General features: G+C 44.2%; 2 pseudogenes; both read left to right on the top strand.

The window, feature by feature from the left end:
* Window positions 1-863: 863 nt before the first annotated feature.
* Window positions 864-3,784, top strand: LOC142851329 (ATP synthase F(0) complex subunit g, mitochondrial pseudogene; annotated as a pseudogene).
* A 9,106-nt stretch (window positions 3,785-12,890) lies between these two features.
* Window positions 12,891-16,039, top strand: LOC142851328 (sororin pseudogene; annotated as a pseudogene).
* The last annotated feature ends 6,475 nt before the right edge of the window (window positions 16,040-22,514 follow it).

Here is a 22,514-nt window from a genome sequence, read left to right as displayed (position 1 = left end):
AAGGACTAGGGACTGGAGAGGTGGCTCAGTGGTTAGCAGCCCTGACTGCTCTTCCGGTTGGCCAGGGTTCAGTTCCCACACTACATGGTGGGTTACAAACATGGAGAACTCTAGTTCCAGGGGGATCCAATGCCTTCTGCTGAAATCCATGGGCATCAGCCATGCACATGCTTCACAGACAGACATGCAGGCAAAACACTCATACACATGCAATAAAATAAATAAATGTAAAAATATTTTTAATAAGGAATAATCTGGAGGCATATTCCTTAAATCCAGGTCCCTCAGAATTCCCTTTGGGTTAAGGGCCTGTTACAAATGTGTTTATCATTCAAAGATCATTTAAAAACTGAAGAACACTAGTATACAGAAGAGTGAGGACAGACACATACAAATTTCACATAATAAAAACAATTGCATTGATTGACTATTTTGTTTCGTTTTGTTCTTTGCTTTTCGAGTTAGGGCTTCTCTGTGTGGGTTTGGTGCCTGTCCTGGAACTAGCTCTTGTAGACCAGTCTGGTCTTGAACTCAGAGAGATCCGCCTGCCTCTGTCTCTCCAGTGCTGGGATTAAAGGCGTGCGCTGCCACCGCTGGGCACATTGATTATTTTTTTTAAAATGATGCATTTTGCTGGACAGTGGTGGTGCACAGGCGGATCTCTGTGAGTTCGAGGGTCAGCCTGGTCTACAGAAAGAGTTCCAGGACAGGCTCCAAAAGCTACAGAGAAAAACCAAAAAAGGGAGAAACAAGTGCATTTTTTCTATTATTAAAAAGTAAAATAACTGAACAAATCATGCCCTTCTGCTCGACAACAAACATCAGAGGAAACAAAGGGAAGGGCAGCTCTGAGAGCACGGAGCATGAGGCAGAAGGGAAGACTGTGTGCGACCTGTGACTCCCACCCTGGGAAGCTGCTGAAGCCAAAGGAAGCAGGTAGGGTTTCAGAGAGTGCGGAGGGAGAGGCAAAGATCTGCAGAGGGCAGCAAACCCCACTCCAAAGGAGCAGACAGCCTAGCAGGAACAGGAGCATCCCTGACCATTACCTCAGAAAAAACCATAGACATGGAATCAAGAATCTCCAGAAGCTGCTGCCTCAACTGTGGGACCAAACTAGTCCTGTATCAAATAACGCGTCCAGGAAACCAAAATGTTTTGAAAGCAAACCTTGAAAGAACTGTAGTGTTCCCAAGCCATTTTACTGCATCTTAAGAAGCGAGCGCAAAGGGGCAGAAGGACAACTTAGTGACTAAGAGCACTGGCTGCCCTCCCCAACCTCAAATCGTATAATAGAGAGATAGTAATAGAAGCATTATCATAAAAATAGACATGTTGATCAATGGGATGGAACTGAAGACATAGGTCCACACACCTATGAACACATGATTTTTGATAAAGAAGCCAGAAATAACACTGGAAAAAAAAAAGATGCGTCTTCAACAAATGATGCGGGTCAAACCGGATGGCTGCATGTAGAAGAATGCAAATAGATCCATACTTCTCACCCTGTGCAAAACTTAACTCCAAATGGATCAGGAACTCAGCATAACACCAGATACACGGCATATGAAGAGAAAGCAGGGAGATAACCTTGAACTCACTGGCACAGAAAAACACTTCCAGTGTAGAACACTGATAGCACCGGCACTATGTAATAATAACAATAACAATAATAAATGGGACCTCAGGAAACTGAAAAGTTTCTGTATGGCAAAGTACACTATCATTCACGCAAAGTGGCAGCGTACAGAATGGGAAAAGATCCTTACCAATTACATACTGGACAGAAGGTTAATATCTAAAATATATAAAGAACTAAAAATAAAAGATCCCTGGACATCAAGAAAACAACCCAAATTACAAAAAAAAAAACTGGGATATAGATCTAAACAGAGAATTCTCAAAAAAAATGATATACACATGGCCGAAAAACACTTTAAGAAATGTCACCATCCTTAGTCACCAGTGAAATCAATGCAAACCAAAGCTACTTTGAGAATTTCATGCTACACCAGTCAGAATGACCAAGATGAACAAAACAGATGACAGACAGTTCTTACTTGCAAGGATGGGGGGAGGGGTAAAGGGATACTAAACCTTTGCTGGTGGGAGTACAAACTTGTCTAGCCACTATATAAATTACTGTGGAGGTTCCTTAGGAATCTGGGAATGGCTCTACCTCAAGAGCCAGCTATACCACCCTTGAGCATACACACAAAGAACTCTACATCCTACTACAGAGACACTTGCTCAACCATGCTTGTTGCAGCTCTGTTCATAATTAATAAATTGAAAACAACCTAGATATCCATCAATGGATAAGTGGATAATGAGAATGTGGTACATTTATACAATGTAATATTATGAAGTTCTCAAGGAATTAGGTGAAGCTTGAAAAAAAATCATTCTGAGTGAGGTAACCCAGATCCCAAACTAAAATACGGTATCTGCTTACATGCAGACATTAGCTTTTAAGTCTTTGATAAGCAGGCTACAATCTATACAATCACAGAGATTATGTGTTGAATAAGGGACTAGGGGGAAGGGATGCATCCTAGGAATGGGAAATAGAATAGATGGTTCTGGATGGTTATGTGGGGGACTGGAATGGGAGGATCAAATGGGAGGGGTTGGGTGAAGAGAGGGAGGGAATATGGGGAGACACAGCTAAGATTAAGGGCCACTTGAGGGGGTCATGTGGAAACCTAATACCGTAGAAGATTCTGAAAATATATACATACATGGAAGACATCTAAATGGAATCACCAAATAACAAGGGAGACAGAGCTGCAACCAGACATCTCTTGCCATCAAATAAACCTACCAGGGGTGGGTTACATCTAATCACACTCTTGGCCAAAAGGCCCCCCCCCCCCGTGGAAACCCCCAAACAACCCAGGCTACTGCTAAGGCTAGTGATTTCTCTCCACAGTCTGATGGTGAGGGCCTGTTGCTGAAGACAATGGCAACATATAACTCATGGAACATGGAGAAATCAGCCTTCACCCCTACTGACTAATGTTTGTGGTACAGGAAGGAACTCTGCACGAGACCAGAGGAGAAAGGCAAACCCCATCTCAGCTAAAAACATATCTGTGATCTGCAATGATGACCCACAAGGTGCAATAGTGGCACGAAGAGTTGTATGAGTAACCAACCACTCTCTGGTTGGATTTAAGGCCCACTCCATGATATGGAACCCATGCCCAAGACTGCTCAGGAGGCCGAGAACCTGAGACTAAATAGGCCATGGATCTAGGGGAAATCCAAATATTATTGTTAAAGGAATGTAGTAATGAAATGATGGCTGACGGCTTCCAAGGGTGACATTCAGCCGGCGGTTCGAGGAGACGGACCTTCCACCCTAGACCACAGCCAAGTTTGTCCGTAACTTCGCAGTTCTCTAGTATCCGCTGCTGTGAATTACTCGAAGCTGCTATTGGCCACATTTTGGCAATACGCCAAGGTTGAGCTGGTTCCCCCAACCCCTGCTGAACTCCTTGCAGCTATTCAGAGTGCGAAAAAAATAATTCAAAGTGCTAAAACTGGTAGCTTCAAACATCTTACAGTTAAGGAAGCTGTGTTGAATGGTTTGGTGGCCACTGAGGTGTGGATGTGGTTTTATGTCGGAGAGATCATAGGCAAACGTGGCATCGTTGGCTATGATGTGTGAAGACTGACCTTCACATCTGATTTTATTTGAGTTCTTTCAATATTCTTGGACCACATGTAATGAGACTGCTATCTGAATAAAATACCAACTGTCAAATAAAAAAAAAAGAAATGATGGCTGACGACATTCTGCTATCCACAGAGATCAGCAGCTTGCTCAGCTATCATCAGAGACACTTTCTTTTGCAGTAGATGGCCCACAACGCAACAAGAGAGTACTGACCATGCAGAGAAGGAGCCGCTCTAGGATGCTTGGTCCTAAATAGGACGCCTCCATCAAATCCCTCCCCTTGAGAGTCAGGGAACTCTGCAGAAAAAGTGTAAGAGCCAGTGAGGATGGAACACACCGAGGAAACAAGGTCTTCTAGACACACATATGAACTCACAGATACTGTGGCACCATGCACAGGGCCTGCCCAGGTCTAAGCCAGATGGGTTTGCAGCATCGAGAGAGTGGACCTAAGCCCAGATCAGAGCTTCTAACCAAGAAGCTATCTCCGACAGATAACTGCTTACAAAGCAAATACTAGTTTTCTTTAACAAAGTCTCATAGCTAGGTGACAAACTACCCTGCAGGGCAGGCCCCATGCTCAGCTGTAGATAATCTAATGCAAACCAAACTCAGTGGTACTTTTGGAGGTTTTGGTTTGTTTGTTTCATAAAGCTTTGTCTGAACTTTTTTTTTAACCTAACAGGTCTTTTGTTTATATGTTATGGTTTCTAATTTTGTTTTATGGGTTTCTGTGTATGTAAATGTGTTTGTCTCTGCTTCTGTATGTGTTCCTTATACTTTTTCTGTAGCTCCTTTTTCCCCTGTTTTTTTTTTTTTTTTTTTTTTTTTTGGATTTTTTCAAGGCAGGGTTTCTCCGTAGCTTTTGGTTCCTGTCCTGGAACTAGCTCTGTAGACCAGGCTGGCCTCGAACTCACAGAGATCCGCCTACCTCTGCCTCCCGAGTGCTGGGATTAAAGGCGTGCGCCACCACCGCCCGGCTTCCCCTGTTTGTTTTGTTGTTTTTTGAGACGGGGTTTTTCTATATAGCCCCTGGCTGTTGCTCTGTAGACCAGGCTGGCCTCTAACTCACAGAGATTCACCTGCCTCTGCCTCCCAAGTTCTAGGATTACGGGCAAGTGCCACCACCACCTGACTTGTTTGTTTTTATTTATATTATTGTTAGAAATATTTTCTAGCACAAGCTCCCTGCCTACGCAAAATTCCCAATCAAGCCAAATCAAAACAAGCCAAATTAAGAAATATCCAGGGTTAATGGGAGTTCTGCATTCTCAGGTGGCCCTGAGGGGTAACCGGGAAGCCAGGGATACGCTGTCCTTGGGAGGAAGAAAGGGAGACCATGTGGTGTGTTCTTCTTTTGGGAGATCACTTAAATACCCTGGGAGGGGTCAGGATATGGCCTGCTGGGATTTGGAGTCCAGGCCAGGCCTGGGGGCTGGGATAGATGCGAGGGACTGGGGCCTACGCTCCCAACTTGACAATTATTTCATTAATTTTTTTGATGTCTGTTTTCTAATGAGGGAGAGCAACACAGACTATGGATTTGGGTGGGTGGGAGGTGAAGGATCTGGGAGGAGTTGGGGCAGCAGAACCATAATCTGAATATATTGTATTTAAAAAAATCTATTTTCAATTTTAAAAAAAGCACTGGCTGCTCTTGCAGAGGCCTTGGGTTTGATTCCCAGCACCCACATGATGGCTCACAACCATCCATAACTCTAGTTCCAGGGTATCTACTGCCCTCGTCTGAACTCCAAGGGCACCAGGCATACATATAGTACACATGCATATATGCAGGCAGAATACTCATACACACTGAAAAAAAAAAAGAAGAAGAAAGGAAAAAATTATAGGGACTAGCTAGGGCCAGGACTCCACTGGTACATTGCTTACCTAGAACATACAAAGTCCTAGGTTCCATCTTCAGCATTGCATAAACTAACCAGTGGTAGTGACACATGCCTATAACCTTGGTTTGGGATTGGAGGCAGGGGGATCAGAAGTTTAAAGTTATCTTTTGATGATCCCGAGTGAGTTTGAGGCCACCCCGGATGCAGGAAAGATTTTGCCTCACAATAACAAGAAAACAAAACCCAAGGTTTCATCAAAGCAAAATGGAAAATGTCTACCATATAACCTCAAATACAGGCAAGGAGGCTGAAAACGAGGTCTGGGGGTGCTGCCAGGGCAGGTGGCAGAATGCCACACTTCCCAGGTTGCCAGCCTGGGCCACCTAGGGAATTCTGGGCCAGCCTAGATTCTAAAGTGAAACGCTGTCTCAAAAAACAAACAAACAGCAGGGCGGTGGTGGCGCACGCCTTTAATCCCAGCACTCGGGAGGCAGAGGCAGGCGGATCTCTGTGAGTTTGAGGCCAGCCTGGTCTACAAGAGCTAGTTCCAGGACAGGCTCCAAAACCACAGAGAAACCCTGTCTAGAAAAAAAAAAAGCCCAAACAAACAAAATAAAAAAAAAGAACCCCACAGCAACAAAGAAGTAGAAGCAAGAACAGAAAGAACTGTAAAAAATGAGCAACGGGAACCACCTGACAGAGGACGCACAGAGAAAGAAAGGCTGAGAAGCAAAAAAGCATTTTGAGCCAGGCAAAAACTCAGCAGCCGAGCCCAGGTGTAACTGGAGATGTTTCAAGAAGGAGGAGGATGGAGAAAATACAGTAATAAATTATACCTAAAAGCCTTCCAAATTTCCGATGAAAACCAGAGATACACAGGCTTAAACAGCTCAACAAATAGCAAGCACAGGAAGCAAAACAAAAATTATCGTCAACAGCACCCAAAGCGGCTGGGTATGATGATTCAGGCCTGGAACCCCAGCATTTGGGAAGGGAAGGCAGAGAAATGGGAGCTTGGGGCAAGGCCAGCCTGGGCTTCGTAAGAGAATTCCAGGGTATCCACAGTTATTAGACCTTGTCTCCGAGGGGTGGGGGAAGGGTCTTATGTGGGAGTGTAGACCGCCTTGGCGGGTTACTCAGTCTAGGGGTTGTAACCCGCCTGGCAGTTTAGTAATTCCAGGGTCCTGGAGAGGCGCTATCTGGAAGATATGGGGGGGGGGGAAGAGAGGAAGAAGGCCATGTTAGGTTTGTCAGAGCCTCCGTTTATTAGAGACAGGGTTACAGCTTATATAGGATAAGGAGTTTGGGGGGGGGGGCACAAGGGCCTGGACTCTTGCCGCGTGGTTCACGTTGGTCACATAGGCCAGGAGGTTACGTTTGGTCAGGTCACATAGGCCAGGAAGTCACAAGTTGACACACCTAGTTCTCTAGATAATTTGGAATGTGGGGCGGGTTCCGCTAACAGCTCTCTATTAACAGCTAATTGGGTGTGGGGTAGGCTCTGTCAATAGAACAGTTCTCAATACAATTGGGGGTGTGGGGTTCTCTGCAGACTCCCCAGGGCGATGGTTCCTGTAATAATTTTAGGAGGAAATTGGCTCCTGACGTGGGAGAGACAGAGGTCATTTTCATGAGATGGTCATAATAAAAAAAGGCAAGGTGGGGCTGGGAGCACTTGGGAGGTGAAGCGGGCAAATCTCTGTGATTCAAGGCTAGCCTAGACTACATAGTGAGTTCTAGGCCAGCCAGGGCAATAAGGTCCTCTCTCAAAACAAAGCAAAAGAACAAGCAAGACCCAGGCAATACAGAGTTTTGGTTGTAAGGATTAGAGGAAGTGAAACACACACCTCTAACTGACCCAGTTCATTCTGTACGCAAGTATTTATCAAGATGAAATGGAAAAATGTTTATACAGGAGTGCTCATAGCAGCTTTATTCCCAGAGGAGAAGACATAATACCCCAAATGTCCATCATCTGATGACTGGATCAACAGGATGTGAAATTGTAGAAAGCAATTAAATAATGATGCCTACGTCAGCACAGATGAACCTTAAAAACTGTCCTAGGTCAGCAAAAATACATGTTGTGTAACTGTCTTTATGTGACATTGTCGGAGCAGGCAAACCGTGGCTTAGGGTTTGTGTAGGGCCAGAGTATGGGGTGGGCAGGATGAAGAGCAGGGGGAACGAGAAGGAGAGGCTTTCCTTTGGAGATCAGTAGACTAGAAATCTGAACGCTAATATAGAAATATTAATGTAAACGCAAGCTGGTATAGTCAAATCATTAAATATTGTAAGCCTTTAACCAGGTTGGGGAGGCGACTGACCAACATTAGGAATGACAGATGACATTACTCCAGACTAAGGTAGTGATAATCAGAGAACACAGTATAATGGGTGATTTTATGCTAACAAATTTGATAACGTAGATGAAGCATGCAAGCTCCTAAAGAAACAAACAGTAACTCTCCCTTAAGGATAGGTAGCCCTGAGGGCCAGCAAGATAGTTAAGCAGGTCAAGGTGCTTGTGGCCAAGCCTAAGGTTCTGAGTTCAATTCTGGGGACTCTACCTGATAGAATGAGAGAAGTGACTTCCACAACTACCCTCTGATCTCCACATGTGTGCCATGGTGCACACACTTACAGCTACACCCACAATAAGCAAATAGATGTAAAGGAAAGAATGGGCAGCCAGCATAATTTGTGTGTATTAAAGAAGTTCAAACTGTGATTCAAATCTTTTCAGCCAGGAAAACCTAAGCACTAGACAACCTCACTGAGGAATTCCAGGGAATTTCTAAAGAAGAACTATTTCTACTTCTAAATGGGCTCTCCCAGAGAGCTAGAGAAAGAACTCCCTGGGTCCCTGTGTGAAGACACCATCACTGTTGGAAATCCAGTAGAGACAAAACACAGATCAAAATCCCTGTTGAACTCAGTGGGGAAAAAACTTAATAAAATTTTAGCAAATTGAATCTAGCGATACATGGACAGACTACACAAAATGGCCATGTGGGATTTGTGCCAGCAAATAGGGCTGACTTGGCATTCAAACAGTGTAATTCATCCAGTATGCAGCCAAGACAAAACCCTGTGGAGAGCTCGGTGCACAGTATAGAGACCATCTGACAAAGCCAACGTTCACTTCTTTGTTTAAGATTTTTTTTTTTTAAGTGTGTATGTGCTTCCACCCACAGGTGTGACTGCAGGCATGTGTTGGTGACCAAAGGGGCCAAAGGAAGCATCAGCTCCCCTGGAACTGGAGTTACAGATGGTTGTGTGTTGTGGGATTTCATACACTGTGTACACATGTATGGTTGTGATTGGTGTAACAAAAAGCCGGATGGGCGATAGCTTGGCGGGAAAGACAGGCAGGACGTGTGGAGACAGAAGAAGGCAGAGTCACCAGTCAGACGTGGAGAAAGCAGCATGAGCAGTATGGAGAGATGAGGTGACGAGCTATGACACAGAACGTAGATGAAAATAAGTGGCTTAATTTAAATGATAAGAGCTAGTGGGACAAGCTATGGCCGAGCTTTCATGATGAGTATCAGTGTCACGTCATATGGCGGTCTGATGAGAGACTACTACCGTTAGGAGCCGCCGTGTGGTGCTGGGAACTGAGCGCTCATCCCCTGGAAGAGCAACAAGGAGGCGTCCTCACGTGAGAGGAGGTGTTTATTAAAAGGTTCTACTGATATTTTAACTACTGCCTGGTTCCCACTGCCCCAAAGTCAGCACCCTGTGGCTCAGGCTGAGGCGTGGTGGAATTTCCAATCCTGCTGGCACCAGCTCTACTCATCAAATGTAGTTTTTAACTAAGTCTCTATCATTCTATTTACCAATAAAGACTCAGGAGTCAGATGTTGGGGTGAAAACCTGCTGGCTCAGAGAGGCTGAGAAGCAACCAGCTGACCTTCCTTTTTGTCTGGAGACCAAGCAAGAGAATATCTCTCCAGACATCCCAAACCAAAAAGACCAAGAAACTCCAAGTCCCTCCCTATTCCTTCCTGTGCATCTCTCTGTCCGTCTTCCTGGCTCCTCTGTACTCTCCGTGGCTAATTCCTGTCAGCTAGTTGCTGGCTCCGCCCCCTGATCCAAGGCTGATTTTAGTAACACAGTCTCGGGTTTCACTGTGTGACCAAATATCCCGGCACAGTCTACAGCTAAACCGTACACAGTGGCAAAGGCCAAAAGCTTCTCTCCTAGATCAGAACCTAACAAGGAGGTGTGGACTCATCACAGCCTCTCAACATCATTCTAGCTTAGGCACAGGAAAAAAATATTTTTTTAAAGATTTATTTATTTATTATATATACAATATTCTGCCTGCATGTATCCCTATGGGACAGAAGAGGGCACCAGATCTCATTATAGATGGTTATGACCCACCATGTGGTCGCTGGGAATTGAACTCAGGACCTCTGGAAGAACAGCCAGTGCTCTTAACCTCTGAGCCATTTCACCAGCGCCAGGAAAAAAATATTTTTTTTAAATATTTATTTATTTATTATGTACACAATATTCTGTCTGTGTATGTCTGCAGGCCAGAAGAGAGCACCAGACTTCATGACAGGTGGTTGTGAGCCACCATGTGGTTGCCAGGAATTGAACTCAGGACCTTTGGAAGAGCAGGCAATGCTCTTAACCGCTGAGCCATCTCTCCAGCCCGGAAAAAAATATTTTTATAAAAATAATATTTCATCTATCTTTCTACCTGTCATCTATGTGATGTATGTGTGTATGTATGTGTGTATGTATGTATGATCTGTCTGTAAGTACATGAGAGATCCCTAATGAAAGAAACTGGAGTTAGCAGGTGAGTTTAGTACTGTTTTAGGATCCAAGAACCCTGTTTCCTCACATTGGTGACAAATCAGACATTAAAAAGTTAACAAATACAGTGTGTGGTGCTTTGACGAGGAATGGTTTCTGTGGGGCTTGTATATTTGAATATTTGGTTCCCAGTTGGTGGGCTGTTTAGGAAGGATTAGGAGGTGTGGCCCTGCAGGAAATGTATCAACAGGTATGAGCTTCGAGGTTTCGAAGGTGCACGCAGACCCAGCCTTCCTCTCTCCCTCTGCTCCCGCCTGCAGATTAGTTATGATCTCTCCGCTACTGCTCCAGCCTATCTGCCTGCTGCCACATTCCCTGCCAGAATGGCCATGTGCTCACCTCTAAAACTGTAAGCAAACCCCCAGTCAAATGGTTTACAAGCTGCCTTGGCCATTGTGTCTCTTCACAGCACCTTAGTAACTAAGGAACTTGGAAAACTTGAGGATAAAGCGACCAGAACGGTCAGCTCCTTTTTTTGCGGGAACCTAGCAAACACTGCTGAGGTTCAGGAGGATTAGCATAAATGGAAAGCTTTAGTGTATTAGATGCTCATTCCCGCCTAATCAACCAATTGGCTCAATGCAATACCAGTTAAAAATCCAGGCTGGGGGTGGTGGCCTCCTTCTGCTACTCTTCCTGTTTCTTTTGTTTTGTTTTTTGAGACAGGGTCTGTGTCTTAGGGTTTCTATTGCTGTGAGGAAACACCTTGACCAAAAACCAAGTTGGGGAGGAAAGGGTTTATTAGGCACTGCTGTTCCTCACGGAAGGAAATCTGGACAGGAACTCAAGCAGGGCAGGATCCTGGAGGGCAGGAGCCTGATGCAGAGGCCACAGAAAGGAACTGCTTACTGGCTTGCTTCCCATGGCTTGCTCAGGCTGCTTTCTTATAGAGCCCAGGACCACCAGTCCAGGGATGGTGCCGCCCACAAGGAGGCTCCTTCCTCTCTGATGACTCTAGTTGGTGTCAAGTTGACACACACAACCAGCCAGTAAAACTGACCCCTTGTCAGCTTGACAAACAAACACATCACTATGAAGCTACAACCCTTCCTTTCTTATTCATCCTCAAGATCTTAAATAACTTTAAAAGTTCCACAGCCTTTACAGATTCAAAGACATTAAATTTTCAGTCCCTTTAAATTAGCCAGTCTCCTTTAAAATCCAAAGCCTTTTAAAATTCAGTCTCTTAAACGTTGGCGCCAGTAAAATACTTTTTTACTTCAAGAGGGAAAAATCAGGGCACAGTTACAATCAAATCAAAGCAAAAGAAAATTCCAACTGTCCAGTATCTGGGATCCACTCACGAGCTTCTGGATTCCTGCAAAGGGTTTGGGTCACTTCTCTGGCTCCTCCCTCTGCAGCACACACAGCTTGTCTTCTAGGCTCTGACTGGCTCCCCTCCATTGCTGCTGCTGTTCTTGCTGGTCATTCTATGGTACTGACATCTCCAAAACACTGGGGTCTTTCTCTACAATGGAGCTGCACTTTCACCAGTAGCCTCTCATAGGCTCTCCTCACAGTGCCAAGCCTCAGCTGCTCTGTGCTCTCAGGAAACACTTTCCCGATTTCACCTCAGTGATGCTGTCTCTTCTTAATCACTGCTTCGTTTCTTAGCTCCAGCCAACCAGCATCAAGTATCCCAACGAAGCAAATTTGCGCTTTAGTAATTCTGGTGTCTTGCTAATCACAGCTATTTCTTCTGCCCCAGCTAACCAGAACCTCAGGATCTTAGATCAAAATGACAAATGGTCCTGATAGAGTCTTTAAACTCCCATCTGAAACTTTATAAGCCAGGGCTCCCGTCCTCTGCACTTCTCTCAATATTCTTATCTTCCATGTTTCCACAGAACATCCCACTGAGGTCTCAACACTCGATGGTTTTTCTAGCTCCAAGTTCCAAAGTCCTTCCACAGTCCTCTCCAAAACAGGGTCAGGTCTGTCGCAGCAATACCCCACTGGTACAAATTTGTCTTAGTTAGGGTTCCTATTGTTGTGATGAAATACCATGACCAAAAAACAAGTTGGGGAGGAAAGGGTTTGTTTGGCTTACACTTTGCATTGTTGTTGTTCATCACAGAAGAAATCAGGACAGGAATTCAAACAGGGCAGGATTCTGGAGGCAGGAGCTGATTCAGAGGCCATAGAGGGGAGCTGCTTACTGGCTTGCTTCCCCTAGCCTGCTCAGCCTGCTTTCTTATAGAGCCCAGGACCACCAGCCCAGGGATGGCACCCCAAACAATGGCCTGAGCCCTCCCCCATTGATCACTAACTGAGAAAATGCCTTACAACTGGATCTTGTGGAGGCATTTCCTCAACTGAGGCTCCTTCCTCTTTGATGACTCTAGTTGGTGTAGACTTACTACGTAGACTAGGCTAACCTCAGAGTCACAGAGACCTGCCCACCTTTGCATCTCTAGTGCTGGAGTTAAGGACATCTTTCATGCTTAGCTTTTTTTCTTCTTTTCAATTGAAAAATTGTGTACATTTATAAAAGTGGAAATAAACCAAGCATTCATCAAGAGATGGATTGGTAAGCTAATGTGGTATAACTATACAATGACTATCATTTAACTTTCAAAAGGAAGGTAATCCTGACAGCATGCATATGTGGTAAACTTGAAGACATTATTATAAAGTGAAGTAAGTCAGTTACAAGGAGACATAAAGCTCCTACTTAAATGAGGTAGCTAAATGGGTGATTTCCAGGAGTTTAGAGGTTGTGGGGGTGACAGAATTCTTTAATGGGAAGAGAGTTTTTCTGGGAACAAGAAAGGTCTGAAATTCAGTGTAGTCTATGCATGTATGTCAGTGTGAATGTTTTTTCAATATTTACTTTTATTTGTGTGTATGTTCCCATATGTGTGTGCAATTCCCTCAGAGTCCAGAAGAGGGAGTCATGGAACTGGTTTACAGATGGTCGGGAGTTGGCAGACATGGCTGTCGGGAACTGAACTCAGGTCCTCTGAAAGAGCAGCAAGCTCTTCCAACCACTGAGCCATCTCTCCATCCTCCCGTGTGAATGTTCAGAAAAACCACTGTGACAGGCAATCTAAAAATGACTAATACGAGAAATCCTGTGTTATATAAATTGCAGTCAAAATATTGAGACATCAATTCTAAAGTTCATAGAAAAGTAAAGGCTGTGGAAACTAACGATAAAACTTCCAATAAAACTAATTTTGGAGGCTAAAAGAATCAATATAGCACAGTGCAAATGCAGAGACCTGGAAAATAAGAGGCCAGAGAGTTCACAGAGAGACCGCATGGTCAACAACAAAAGGGGACCACAACAGGTGCAGTAGGGCCTCTAAAGCAAATGGCAACAGCACAGCTAATTTCCATAGGCCAAAGGAGAACTCTGACAGGACATTGCGTTATTCTCATAAATGTTAACTCAGAAAGAATCATCCGACACTTTCAGGTTCATTTTCTGAGAACAGCATGATCCTGATACCAAAACCAGATAACAGTGGTACAGAAAACCAGAAACCAGGACCTCTATAGACGGGAAAATACCAGCAAACTGAATTCAGTAACATGGAGAAAACTATACACAAGTGGGATTTATCCAGAAATGTAGTTAGATTAATATAAGAGAGCAAATGAATACAATACTCTCTGTTAACAAAATAAGAATAAAACCCTCATGACCATGTCAAAACCTGCAGGAAAAGCCTTTGATTGATTCCAACATCATTCCATAATGCAAATACTTAATAAATGAAGAGTAGAAAGTATTATTTTCCCAAAATTTTAATTTTATTTTGATGTGCATGAGCATTTTGTCTGCATGTATATCTGTGCCCCATTTGTTCATATCTCTTCGGACTGGAGTTAGGGAGGGGAGTGGGCCACCATGTGTGTGCTGGAGTTGAACCTAGGTCCCCCAAACTGCGGAGATGGCACTTTAAGCTTAGGGAAGCTTTTACAAGGAAAACTCCTGTCGTGTTCAGGGACATTGACAGACAGATGGCCAGTCAGAAGAGGGATCTGTTGCCAAGGGTGACTATCTGAGCTGGATCTCTGGAACCCACATGATAGAAAGAGAGAACTGACTTCTGAAAATTTTCCTTTGATTCACTGTGTGAGCTCAGGACACGTATATGCACACACGTGAACACACACACACAATTTTTTTTTACATAATTTATTTGAATTTATTTATGTGCATTCGTGTGAATGTGCCAGATCCTTTGGAACTGGAGCTACAGACAGCTGTGAACTGCCATGTGAGTACTGGGAATTGAACCCAGCTCCTCTGGAAGAACAGCCAGTGCTCTTAACTGAGCCATCTCTCCAGCACCACGAAATTTTTAAAAGCTAAAAGTAAAATGAAACTTTAAAAGTTGCCGGGCGATGGTGGCGCACACCTTTAATCCCAGCACTCGGGAGGCAGAGGCAGGCCGATCTCTGTGAGTTCGAGACCAGCCTGGTCTACAGAGCTAGTTCCAGGACAGGCTCCAAAGCCACAGAGAAACCCTGTCTCTAAAAACAAAACAAACAAACAAACAAACAAAAAAAAAAGTCACTCAATTTACAGTGGTATCGAAAGTAAAATCTCAGCTATTGTTTTTTCAGAAATAGACAAAATGAACCTAAAATTTTATTGAAATAGGAGGGACTAAGAATAACCAAAACGAACATTAAAATGTTTTATAACACTGGCTGGAGGGATGGCTCAGGGGTCAGAACACCGTCTGGAGGGATGGCTCAGCATTAGGAACACTGGCTGCTCTAGCAGAGGACTTAAATTTAGTTCCTGCTCACAAACATCTGTAACTCCTATTCCAGAGGACATGTCGCCCTCTTCTGGCATCCTCAGGCATTGCATACGTGTGATATGCATGCAGGCAGGCAAAATACCCATACACATAAAACGTCTTAAAAAATAGATAAATAGGGCAACCGTGGTGGAGACTGAGCCTGATCATAGGCAGGTCGGAGAGGCGAACGCGGTCCGGAGGGGCCACCCAGTGGTCTGGCCCCAGAACTCCGTTTGCTAAGTCTTCAAAGAGGTCCCAGCGGAAATCTGGCTCAGATCTTCCAACATCTTTTCTGAAATTTGGCCGAAGACACCTCATGCGGCTCCAGTCAGAAAGGCCATTGTCTGGAAGATCGTGGCTCATGCAGGAGAAGTCTCAGTTGTCCACACACTTCGAAGGAGTCTAGGATCTCTTTTATCTTGGGAAAAGAAAACAGCCCTCCTCTCAAGGTCCCTCTAAGGATCCCTTCAAAACTTGTAGTGTCCCTGGTACCCCCACCAGCACTCCAGGGCTGTACACTCAGAATGCTGAGTCTAACTCCAGGAAGGGAGAGCTGGACCCCAGAGACTTGGAAATGTCCCAGAAAGTCAGACGATCTTACAGTCCGCCAGAGAGCCTCAGTTCTGCCTCAACCTCCACTCCTGGCTCCCGATCCTTCTTTGGCTTTGAGGGACCCGAGAAGACTTTCCTGGAGTCTCACCTGTTGTGTGTTCAAAGTTAATTGTAGTCCCCAAAGTACCTGTGAAGCCCTGGGTTCCAGATATACTCCCTGATATCTCTCCTCAAGTGTGAAAGAGAAACCAAAGAAGAAGGTGCCAGAGGTCCTGCATTCGGAGCGGGATGAGTGGGCTGGGGCCGTGAATGCTGAGTTCGAAGCTGCTGGACAGTTTGATCTTCTGATTGAATGAGATAAAGTGGGGGTACACTCCACCTGGCCAGACTCTCCCCTCTTCCTCCCTGTACATATTGTCCTTTGAGAAGAACAGGACTTGTGGGGTCCTCTTCATTGGCCTTGATATCCAGAAAGGTATTGCTGGCCCCTTGTCATATTGTGACTAGTTACCCTGGGCATTCCCCCTCCATAAAAATGGATGTCTCATGGTCTCTCTCTGCGGAATTGTTTCCAGCCTACCATCTCCTCTCTATGGTAGAAGGTATAAAGGCCATTGGACTCCCATTAGCAAGTTCCTAGGAGGAGACGCCGGCCGTGGGGAATGAGAACTGCGAGCAAGCACACTCTTACACCAGAATGGTTTTGGGTGGAGCACACACGAAGACTTCATCCTCATTGGTTCCTGTGGATCCTGACCAGGACCCTGTTAGTTGCTGCCATCAGTACAAACCTGTCTGCTTTTGAGGAACTAATGTGCAGCCCACAGGGAAAGGTTTAATGTCAAATAAACTTTTAAATAGTTTCTAAAAAAAAAAAAGATAAATCTTTTAAAAATTTAAGAACCTCGTGTGGCGGTGACATAATGTCTTTAATTCCATCACCTAGCACTTGGGAGGCAGAGGAAAGCGGATCTCTGTTTACAGAGCTAGTTCCAAGACAGCTAGGGCTGTTACACAAAGAAACCCTGTCTCAAAAAAACAAAACAAACAAACCAAAAATTTAAGAACAAAGTTGGAGAACTCACGTTTCCTAACTTCAAAACATTCCATAAAGATACAATGGTACTGGTATATTGATAAATATCTGCGAACATATATACTCATCATATTATCTAATCTGTCTATGTAAGTCAATGGAATAAAATTGAGAATCCAGGCATAAATCTTTAAATATCAGGCAATTTTGGAAAAAGTGCCGAGCTTCAGCAGGGCAAATATTAGTTCTTCAGTAGGTGGTTCGGGACATGAAACAGCCACATGCAGAAATCTGAACAGGACTGGGGAGAGAGAGGGCTCAGCAGCTAGAGCCCTTGCTGCTCTTACAGAGGGTCTGAGTTCAGTTCCCAGCACCCACTTGACAGCTCACAACTCTATGCAATGCCAGTCCTAGGGAATCAGACACCCTCTTCCGACCTCTGCTGACACCCACACACGTAGCCAAAGCACCCATATAGATACAATACATAAACTAAAAGGTAGTCTTTTAAGTTTGACCCCCATTTCCTATCTGTAAAAAAACAAACAAACAAACAAACAAAAAATCCCAAAACGCATTACGGACGTGGACGTGCAAGCAAAGTGTTGGGTGTTTTTGTCAGAAAGTGTGGAGTAGAGCTTCACGGTCTCGGCTCAGTTGATGGAGTTTAATGAAACTAAAGTGTTAGTGATCAAAGGCAAACTAAACATATCGGACACCATCCAAATTAAAAGCTTTTATAGGATGAAAGATAACACACAGGAAGGCAAGCCAGAGAATGGTGCAAATACTTGTAAACCAAGCATGCAAGAGGAGACTATGTGGATTCAGGCCAAGTAGGATCAAGTCCAATAAAACTGCAAGTAAGCTTGGCACAGTGCCAAGGGCTGATGTTTCCAGTTACTCAAAGGCTGAAGCAGGAGGAACCTTTGAGCCAAGAGTTCAAACCCAACTGAAGTAACCTAGTGAAACCTCGTCGAAAAAGAAAACAAGCAAAACTGAGCATGGGCTGAGGCAGGAGAATTGCCACATGTAGAAGTCTTTCTCTATCCCATCAACCAACTCCCAAATCACAACATGGAGACTTCTTATTTAATCATGATAGGTTGGCAGATAGCTTAGGCTTATTCCTAACTAGCTCTTATAACTTAAATTAACCCATATCTTATTTTTAAAGATTTATTTATTATGTATACAACATTCCTTCCATGTATGCGTGCATGCCAGAAAATGGCACCAGATCTCATTATAGATGCTGTGATATTGAACTCAGGACCTCTGGAAGAGCAGTCAGTGCTCTTAACCTATGAGCCATCTCTCCAGCCCATAAACCCATATCTTTTAATCTACGTTCTTTTACGCTGCTCTGTTATCTTTGCTTTGTAACAGTCACGCTGCTTGCTCTGTGTCCTCTGTGCCTGGCTAGCAACTCTGCCTTCTTCTTCCCAGAGTTCTCTCTGACCTGAAAATTCTGCCTAGCTATTGGCCATTTAGCGCTTTATTAACCCAGTCCCAGTGACACATCTTCACACAGTTTAAAGGGATATTCCACAACAGCAGTGAGCTCAAAGCTAATCTAGGCTCCGTGGTGAATCCAGACCAGCCTCAACTAGAAGAAATCCTGTCTCGGAAACAAAAGCAAAAATACCAATCAAACAAACAATGCTCCCTCAAGAAACCAAACAAAAATGGCAAAACATTAAATATATTTTCCTTCAAATATGCAAATAGGCAATAAGCATGGGGATTATGGTTTTGTTTTTCATTCGTTGGGAAGACACAAAGCAAAACTAGGAGGGTCCGCTTTCCCCTCTAGGAGGGCTGTGTTTAAGGTGCCTGTGCGAAGAAGCCAGAGAATGCAGAACAAGGTGCTGATGAGAGCCAGAGGGTTAAACGTGATTGACAACCAGACCTGAACGGTGAAGGGAATCTGGGAAGACGCTAAGTAGCCAGGCCATGTGAAGAGGTAGCCTGGAAGCTGGCGTTGGGGGAGATTTGCAGTGCCCAGAGAAATGAGCTGAGCTGGCAGAGACCCAGGGTGTGGAGACAGACAAGCACACCTGACTGATTGTCTTAGTCAGTGTTCTCTTGCTATAGAGAGACACGATGACCACAGCAACTCTTATCTTTAAGTGGGCTGGCTTACAGTTTCGGAAGTTTAGTCCATTATCATCACAGAGAGACATGGTGGCGTGCAGGCAGACATGGTGCTGGAGAAGGCACTGAGACTGCTACATCTTGACCCACAGCAGCAGAAGCAACTGTATCACTGGGCATAGCTTGAGTATAGAAGACCCCCGAACCGTCCCCCTACAGTGACACACTTCCTTCAACAAGGCCACGCATCCTAATGGTGCCATTCCTTGTGGGTACCATTTTTTTTTTCAGACCACCACACTGATGGAGCTGAGCCTGAAATGTTTGAACTGCTGATGAAGTCTTTAAAAGAAGACAAAGGGGCTGGAGGCCTGTCTCAGCAATTAGGAGCACTGACTGTTCTTGCAGACGACTGAGTTCAATTCTCAACTCAGTAACCCACAACCATCCAATTCCAGGGCACCTGGTGCCCTCTTCTGGTTGAACTTGGTGCACATATATGTAAAACACACACACATATAAAATAAGGTAAATAAGTCTTTTTAAAAAAAGACAGCAAACACAAGGAAGAAATAAAGATTTGAAGCCAAGGAGGCAGAGACCAGTATGGAATTGGCTGACAGAGGGGTACCAAATTAGAAAAGATGATTGATAACTTGGAAGATAGGCTGAAGTATGCCAAAAAGGAACACTACTGTGTACTGGGGATGCTGAGCCAGACTCTCAGACCAGAGCTCCCCAGTCCCACCCTGGTCCTCCGTCTGCCACTGGCCGTGCTGGAGGCCGGCTGCTGCAACTGATCTCTAAAGTTCCTTCCCTGAAGTTTGGTTTCTAGGCACATCCAGGCCTGGGAGGTAGGAACCAATCTAGCCTAGATGGGTTTTGGTGGTGTGCCAATAATGTGGAATTGTGTCCTCTGCGTGAGCTCATAGGGAGAATTCCTTTACCATCTTATACCTATGCAAATTTGGGATGCATATAGTCAAATCAGATGCATCTTGGGAAGGGACCAGAACAGTGAGGAAAGGTTTACATAATCCGTGCTTATCAATCAAAATAGAGAACCACCCAAATTATATCCCTTAGCAACCAGCCCCTCCTTCTCCTAAAAACCTAAACAGAAGTTCCAGACAACAAGCTAGGACCCTTGAGTACTCTATCATTGTATCTGGTCTGCTGTCACTTTTGACAGCGTATCTGATCTGTACCACCACTTTGCGTCTCAATAAAGCCTTCATGTTGCTTTGCTTTTGTTTAACTCTGTGAAACTGTGTTACTTTGCCCATATAAAAACCTGATTAGTCTAATAAAGAGCTGAACAGCCAATAGCAAGGCAGGAGAAAGGATAGGTGGGGCTGGCAGGCAGAGAGAATAAATAGGAGGAGAAATCTGGGAAGAGAAGATGGGGGGCAAGAGAAGGAGGAGAAGAAGATATCAGGGACCAGCTGCCCAGCTACACAACTAGTCATGGAGTAAAAAGTAAAGAAAGAAAGATAAAGCTGGTTTGTGGTGGAGCAACGCCTTTAATCCCAACACTGGGGAGGCAGAGGCAGGCAGATCTCTGTGAGTTTGAGGCCAGTCTGATCTACAGGAGCTAGCTACAGGACAGACTCCAAAGCTACGAGAAACCTTGTCTCGAAAAACCAAAAAAAAAAAAAAAAAAAGAAAGAAAAGAAAAAAGAAAAAAAGAAGAAAGAAAAAGAAAAGGAAGAAATACAGAAGCAGGAAAGATAAAAGCCCACAGGCAAAAGTTAGATGGGATAATTATTTAAGTTTTCTTAAATAAGCTGGCTAGAAAGAAGCCAAACTAAGGCCAGGCATTCACATTAAAAAAAGTAAGCCTCGGCCAGCTTGTCTACAAGAGAAACCCTGCCTCGAAAAACCAAAGCAAAACAAAACAAAAAAGTCTCTGTGTATTTATTTAGAAACTGAGTGGCAGGCCCCAAAAGAATAAAAACAAAAACAAACAAAAAATTCAACTACCCCAAACGATAGGATGCTGAGAAATTTTACTATGTCAGCAGAAATAAAAGTTGGAAAATGTTGAAGAAACTTCCTAACAGGTGAGGGAATTCAGTAAGTAAAACTGTGTGCCACCAAATCTGAAGACACCAGTTAGAACCCAGGACCTACATAAGAACTGACTCCTGCAAGTAGTCCCTGACCATACATGCACTGTGACTCACACACATACACACTCATACACTCACACACACATTCACACACACACACACACACACACACACACACACACACACACACACACACACACACACAAGTTTTTTAAAAAAATGACATTAAGAGAAAAACATAAAAATATTAGAAGTTCAGTCTAGGAAATATAAATCTAGGTAATTACTCCAAGAAAAAGTATGCAAAAACAAATGGAAAATATTAGCCATAAATCATGTGGGTTTTTTGAGCCAAAATAAATGGCTTTCTAGGTAGAAAAGGCTCCCATTCAAACCAGCAAGACACCTCTTGAACTTTACGAAACTACTGAGAAGATGGCTTCCCCTGGAGTGGGAGAAGCTGGAGTGGGCACCAAAGGACCAAGAACAGACTAAGGACAGAAGTCCAGGAATGTGTTTCCCAAACAAACGAAAAATGCCAAGTTGACCACAACAAAATTCAAAAGAAAAACCTCCAAGGCTACAAGCAAAGCAAGACCAGTGGGGTGTGGTGGCCGTGCCTTAACCAATCAGGAGGCAGAGGAAGGCAGAGCTATATGAGTTTGAGGCCAGCCTGGTCTACATAAGTTCCAGGACAGCAGGAGCTACATAGCAAGAGCTTGTCTTTAATTAAAAAAAAGGGGGGGGGGGGGCAAAACCAATGACCTAGTGTTTGGAAGGTAAATGTCACAAATGTCATGATGTCATGTCATGAAGAACGGAAGACATTAATAGACTGAACTAACGCAGAAAGACAGAAGGATGTGCACACTTCTCAAAGGCTTTGCTCTCCATCCTCTGCAGAAGGATTTGATTCCCCAACGGTATCATCATGAAAACGGACCAGTTAATGATGACGCTCCATTGGCTCAGCTCTACCGTCACGATGGTGATCAAATTTCCCGCGGAGATCAAGACATCAGATATTTTATACAACCCAGAAACAAAAGCAGGACTTGCAAGGTCGCTAGCTAGGCAAGAAATAGTGCTTGCCACCAAACTTGACGATGTGAGTTCAATCACCGAGTCCCCATGGTGGAAGTTGTCCATTGGTACCCCTCCATCCTCACCCCATGCATGTGCCTGTACACACACACACACACACACACACACACACACACACACGTTAATGTGTAAAAACAAATGCTCTTACAATAACAGGAAGTGCCACCAAAATTCCTGTGTAGAAATGGATTAGTGAAATGAGTTTGAGCTCCTTATATCCAAAGCTGTGGTAGGGAATTCTCTCCAAGTATGAGTAAAAATAATTTTTCATACAGAGTCCATGGGGCAAGAGGACCGCTGAAGTTATAGGGTTAGACATTTTTACCTTCTGTGAACTCTATTAAGGGATTTACTAGAGCATGTATTTCCTATTCCAGACAATAAGAGGTGACACTGTTTTGTCATGTTCGGGTTTGTCTGTTTTTTTCTTTTATCCTATCATTATTACAATTTTTGGATGTCTGTTTATATTTTAATGAAACCGAGGAAAGAGTGTGAATTTGGGTGGGTGGGGAAGTGAGG

The sequence above is a fragment of the Microtus pennsylvanicus genome, chromosome 5 (assembly GCF_037038515.1).
Source record: "Microtus pennsylvanicus isolate mMicPen1 chromosome 5, mMicPen1.hap1, whole genome shotgun sequence".
Taxonomy (NCBI): domain Eukaryota; kingdom Metazoa; phylum Chordata; class Mammalia; order Rodentia; family Cricetidae; genus Microtus; species Microtus pennsylvanicus.
This window is presented reverse-complemented; position numbering and strand designations above follow the sequence as displayed.